Below are 6,884 nucleotides of genomic sequence, written 5' to 3'. Positions count from 1 at the left end.
GCCTACCAGGCTCCTCCATCCATGGGATTTTCCAGGCAAGAGTACTGGAGTGGAGTGCCATTGCCTTCTCCAATGATTTTGCACAGTTCAGTGAAATTTTTAGGGGCACATATATTGTGATGCAGCAGAATGACTATAATTGAAAAGGTTATCCTTTTTTTTTTCTTTCCAAATTACCCTTGGCTTTTAGTTAATTCATTGTGATAGTGTGATTAATTTAGTAAATTTACTAATTATAGATGTGATAAATTGCATATAGAAATTCAGTAGACTTTTTAAAATAATTGGACCATTGGAGATCACAGATGCCTTTAAAATATGTCACCTGTGAGGGGCCCAGAGGGAACTGTCATGAACCCATCAATCAAATTAAAGGCTAAAAGCATAATTTATTATTATAACATTATGAAAATATATGTTTGGGGTAAAAAGAAATTTAAAAATTATAAAAAATCATGATCTCTAGTACATTTGTTTTTATCCATCTGCATATATAATAAGCCTAGAAAACCATATTGGAAGGATAGAAATCACTATGTTAGCAGTAGTAGTAGTTTTAGTATGATAAAATTATGAGGAACTTTTGTTTGCTCTCTGTATTTTTTTTTTCCATCATGAGTAAAAGTGTTAATAAAAAGTTAAATCCAAGAAAGAAAAACTACAGAGGTGGGGAGAGCACACAAAATGGGGGGGTATTGTACTAACAATAGTGTAATGTGTTTCTTCATGAGGCTCTTAAGGAGGACACGGTCCATAATGGGGGAAATTAGTAACCCTTGCCAGGAATTCTATCCGAAACTTAAATATAGGGCTACTTTTCATTTTGTGCCCACTATATTCTTGACACATTACTAGATTTTTTCCTTTGTACCTTATCTCATTTAATCCTCGTAGCATATAAAGTTGAGATTCCATCCCCACTTGACCAAAGAATAAATCAAGGCTTGAAGAGGTTATTTACCTGCTGCCTTGGGTGCTGCACTATTACCATTATAATGCATTACTTTTTCCTCTGAGGACAAGTGTATTTTTGAAACACTTGTTTGAAACTCATTGCCTTAAAATGTTGTAAAACATTGCCACTCAAGACTCATGAATCCATATTTCATGTTTTGCCACAATAAGAATAAATACTGCCTCAGTGTTTATCTGTGAAATTGAACTGGGGCCTCTGTTCCATATAGCATTCTTATTTGATATTTTCATATTTTTCTCTGAGAAATCAAGTAATAACATTAACTAAATATAAAAGAAATTGTTGACTATCAGAAATGCAGCTGTCCTTTGGTACCTTGAAATTGTTTAAAAATACTTGCCAACTAAATTGTACTGATTAGATAATCATATTTGTCTATTCAAATGTTATTGAAAATAATTGTATTCGCATGGGTAAATGTCTTAGCTTTGTTAAGTTCACTTCCACTCAAGCATAACATAAAATCACCATTTGATTCTTCTTTAAATCCTCTAAAAGCTATCTTTGTGACTAGTTTATTGATTTAGACATATACTTTGTCATATGGACTTAATCCTTAGATCTTGTAATCACTTATATAATTGTCCTGAAGAAACTTAAGTGTTGTTCCCACTTCTTGTACACTCCTCTTAGACAAAAGATAGTTTGGAGCATGACTAGGAAAACTAAAATTCTTTGCTTTTACAAAGTAAAATTACACTTCAAAGAGCTAACACTAAAAACTCATGAGGAAGACCTGCAGCTTCAACCTTTACATTCATAGGCTTCTTTTTGGAACCTCGCTGCCATACTTGGAGGAAGCAAATGCTGCCCAAGTGGAGAGGAAGCAAGACACCCATTAGACAACCAGCATTTGAGTGAGACATCTTGACTTGTCAGCCAACATGCTGAAAGTTGTATACATGTTTGGCATAGCAATGGTTGTTTGATTCTTCTTTTATACGAGAAAGGGGCTTTCCAGGTGGCTCAGTGGTAAAGAATCTGCCTGCCAAGCAGGAGACGTGGGTTTGACCCCTGGGTTGGGAAGATCCCCTGGAGAAGGAAATGGCAACCCACTCTAGTATTCTTGCCTGGGAAATCCCATGGACAGAGGAAACAGATGGGCTACAGTCCATGGGGTTGCAAAGAGTTGGACATGTCTTAGCAAATAAACAGCAGCAAAAGCATAGAAGAGAAAAATCCTGTATCTTTTGGTGACTGTGTTCCAGGGAAGAAACAGCTAAAGACCTCTTAAGATTGTGTAAATTCCCTAAAAATACATTAGGGAAAATTAAAATTCATGAATATACACAGGCCTGTGCTGTGCTGTGCTGAATCGCTCAGTCGTGTCTGACTCTCTGCGACCCCATAGACTGTAGTCCACCATGTTTCTCTGTCCATGGGGATTCTCCAGGCAAGAAGACTGGAGTGGGTTGCCATGTGCTTTGCCAGAGGATCTTCCCAACCCAGGGATCAAACCCAGGTCTCCTGCATTGCAGGCTGATTCTTTACTGTCTGAGCCACCGGGGAAGCCCAAGAATACTGGAGTGGGTAGCTTATCCCTTATCCCTTCTTCCAGGGGACCCTTAATCCCCCATGCCCAGAATCAAACCAGGGTCTCCTGCATTACAGGTGGATTCTTTACCAGCTCAGCTACCAGGGATGCCCCATAGACAGGCCTAGTAATTCTTAATGCCAAAGCCAAAACTCTGTAATACGTTGTTAAGTAGAATTATATGAGAACAACAAGTCAACAAATCCATGTATTATTTTGTGATGAATTTGAAAAATTATTTATGATATATAAAAGAGTATAAATCTTATGAGGATTACTTACAAGACTACTTTCATCATTCACACAAAGGAGTTTATCATGATCCCTTGATTTATTTGGCCAGAAAAAAAAAAAAAAATGAGAGAAAGAAGAAAACCTTTAAGCAACATGGATCCTGACAAGAAATGGATCTTTTCTTCTTTAGCTTTTTTAGAGTATGGTATGTTTTCTTAACTGGATCATTGAAAAGAATCTTCGATATACTTAAAGTCATTCTGTTATAAAGATGTATACATTATATAGTATATATTTATAGGTTATCTTGGCTTATAATGTTTTACCAAAAACTCTATCTCAGTTGATTAATAGACTATAAGAAAAATGGTTACTTTTAAAACAGTATTTGTTTTAAACTAGTGAAAGCAATGAGAAAGCAATTTTAAAGCAAATTGGTTGTTTTTCTTCTGAAAACTTTCTACCAGCTTTTAGAACCTGTCACCACATTGTGATTAACCAGAAAATGTTAATGCAAAAAGGCCCTTAGAGATCATCTTTCTCATTTTTTGTTTTTCAAATGAGAAAATTGATGCCCCAGAAACTGGTCAAGGTCTCTCAGTGCTTGAGAAGGGAAAAGAACTCAGGGTTTTTGTACTGTTTTCATTGTATCACCTAGCCTATACCATTCCGTTACATATCTGTTTATTATTGTTAGAAGTTTATATGCCTAATTTCACCAGCTAGTTTGTAAGTTTCTTTGGGGCAGCTTTTATACTTTGTATATTCCTAAAAGAGCTATTGCATAAACTGTTTAACAATGAACAGTTCAGTTAGTGCATATTGATTGGGTGGGTGGTTGATTTGAATATGTGTTTTTAACTTAGAATGCTTAGTGCAGTGTTCTGGTTCCCATTAAATATCATTTCAGTGCTTAAAAATTGGTAATACTTAAATTATATGAATGATTGTTATTTATTTCAAGGTAACTAGAAGACTGAACCCAGTCTGCTAATACTGACACCTTAAGTACAGGCCATCCTTAGTTAAAATAAGTGAAGTTAGTTCAGATAGAATAAGAAAGGACAAAAAGTTGCATGGATAACATCAGTATATAAGCCAGCTTGTAAAATGGGAGGAGCTATCAGGAGAATGACAAATTAAGGAAAGTCTTTGATTATTAGAAAATGATTATTTTCACAGGTCTCAACTGTAGCATAATTATAGCTCTTTGAAATGGCAGCCCACTCCAGTATTCTTGTCTGGAAAATCCCATGGAGGGAGGAGCCTGGTAGGCTACAGTCAGTCCATGGGGTTGCAAAGAGCTGGACACAACTGAGTGACTTCACTTTCTTTTCCATCAGAAACTACGTTATGAGAATTTTGTTGCCAAAACAAATTCAAAACTTTGGATGTTGTAAAATAATCCTATTCGTTTATAATATGTATGTGTGTATGGTGTGTTTTTTAGGACAAGAATGAGTCCAGCATGCCAAGAAACAGTTTTTAAGGAGGTGGTTGTCCAAAAATTATTGCTTGCTATAATTAAATATGTAATAGACTCAGTAATATAGAAAAATTGTGATCAACCAACATTTATTGAGCACCTGATTTGAATTAATTATTCAAGTTAATTAAAATGAAACACTTCTTTCATAATCAAATTGGTGACAGAGAAGATAAAGATATGTAAGGATATGACGAGGTATCTGTATAAGTGAGAACCTGAAGAGAGACAATTTACAGGATTTGAATGACTCAGTATGGTGAATGTAGGAACTCAGTTGGGTCTTATGAGACGAATGAGCTGTAACATTGTAATAAATATGAAGAAGGGATGTGGTAATTCCACTTGGGGGTTCCAAGGATGTAGGAGCAGAAGTCCAGGAGTTGTGGGGAGTCAGCAGATCAGTGTAGGTGAAGTGAAGTGCTCATGTCAGAAATACTTGGAAAACAAACGTGGGAAAGCTCGGTATGAGCCAAAATGTTGAAAACCTTGCTTTTACTGTACTTATGCCCTCCCATCCCCCATCATAGCTGGTGATAAATCATAGCCCAGAATGGAGTAGTGATGATGGAAATGGAAAGCATATTAGAGTCACGGAGAGAAATTTTGTGAACAGGAAGTAAAGAACCTGATGTGAAGTTGTTGTTAGATATTAGGATGTTATTCATGATAGGAAATTTGGGACTTTAGATGCAGATTAAAAGAATGAAACTCTTGACTCTTGGCAGCAATTTCATCTCCCTGAACCCCATATCCTTCCATACGTCTACCTCATAAGCATATATCCCTGGATTATTAGAATCAACCTAAATCCAAGCTGCCTCAGTCTCTCGATTTCTTTAATACCAGCTGGTGTCACCATTGTGCATCATCCATTCATCCAGTGCCGAATTCTGTGATGCATCTTAGATGTCTCTCACTACCCTCATGGTCAGTCAATTCCATTTATTCTATCTCCTAAGTAACTCTCAACCTAATTCCTTTTTTTAAATTTATACTGCTTAGCTACATTGAATCTTTTTCCTAGAACATACAGTAGCCTTCTAAGAGACTTGATTTCCTTCAGCCTCCCCCATCCCAGTCCATTCTCTAACTGATGTCAGAAATGCATTCTCAAAAGATAAATATCCTTTTGATGTTGTCTATCATTTCTATGAAGTCAAAACTCTTTAGTATGACATTCATGATGTGACTCTTGCCTATGTATCAATCTTAGCCCCTAAGACAGTTTCAGGGATTATGTAGAACCAGCATATAGTTCCCCAAATGTGTCATGTCTTTGTATTTTCTATTCCTTTTGCCTGGGATGTTGTACTCTTCCAGACCTAGCCATTCTTTTCTAAGTAACCTGGCAGATTTTTATTTCTTCCTAAAGAATTATACTATCTGGAGGGCAATTTTGCTTCATCCCCTTGCAGACTTAGGTTTTCCTATCCTGTTCAACTCCATTAAAGGTCCTCACAGGTTTTTTAACTGTGCATCCAAATGTATTTACCTCATGTTTTCTTGATGTCAGTGCCTATGCTTTATTTATCTTTACACTTCCAATTTTTAGCCCAAGAACTTCCAGATAACAAATTTTTAAAAAAGGAAAAAAAAATCTGTTGAATGCATTAATAGTTCTTCTTTATAAAAGTTGCAATGTTTAATCTTAGTAAGGTTTAAAATATACTTAACACATTTTTTTCTTCAAACTCATGAAGTACTAAAATTTTATTGTAATAGATGCCATTTATTAAATGCCTATTTCATATCAGGGACTTTGCTATGCACCTTTAAAAAAAACTATAGTGAAAAATGTCCAGCTACACAAAATCAAAAAGAACAGTGTAATGAGCCTCCAAAACCCATCATCAAATTCAGTATTGACAAGATCTTGCCACTCTTTATCAATCTTGTGAATCGAATATGGCTGAAGTGACCGAGCACGCACGTTGTTGTCATTGTTGCTGAAGTAATTTAAAATTCTTTTCCTTCTACCCCTACATATGTCAGTATGCATCTCTAAAATATAGACACATTCTTGTATAGCTACAATGCCAGTGTCACACCTAACAAACTTAGCAATTATTGCTTGAAATCATCTAATTCCTCATCTTATTCAATTTCCTCCCAACTGTTTAGTGTCTTTTTAGAGGTAACTTTTTCTGAATTAGGTTCGCCATTCCATTTGGGAGTTAGGTCTTTTAAGTCTCTCTTAGGAGTTGTTCCTCCAATTGCTTTTTGTTTTTCAGGCCCTTAACTGGTTGTTGTCAGCTGTCCTCTAGAATATTTCATAACCTGGATCATTTTCTATGCTTGTTGTCCTCATGTTGTCATTTAATTTGTTCCTCTAACCTTCTGTTTCCTATCAATTTGAAGTTGGGGCTAAATGCTTGATTAAATGGGCTTCCCTTGTGGCTCAGCTGGTAGAGAATCCACCTGCAATGCAGGAGACCTGGGTTTGATCCCTGGGTTGAGAAGATCCCCTGGACAAGGGAAAGGCTACCCACTCCCGTATTCTGACCTGGACACTTCCATGGACTGTATAGTCCATGGGGTTGCAAAGAGTCTGACATAACTGATCATGTTCAAATTATTTTTGTATATAGACATTTTCTTCATCCTATTTTATGGTTCTATTGATGGATTAGAGCCCTAGTAGTGCGACTGAG

Source organism: Bison bison, unplaced genomic scaffold, assembly GCF_000754665.1.
Source record: "Bison bison bison isolate TAMUID 2011002044 unplaced genomic scaffold, Bison_UMD1.0 scf7180017864478, whole genome shotgun sequence".
In the NCBI taxonomy this organism is placed as follows: domain Eukaryota; kingdom Metazoa; phylum Chordata; class Mammalia; order Artiodactyla; family Bovidae; genus Bison; species Bison bison.
Note: the sequence above shows the minus strand (reverse complement) of the source record.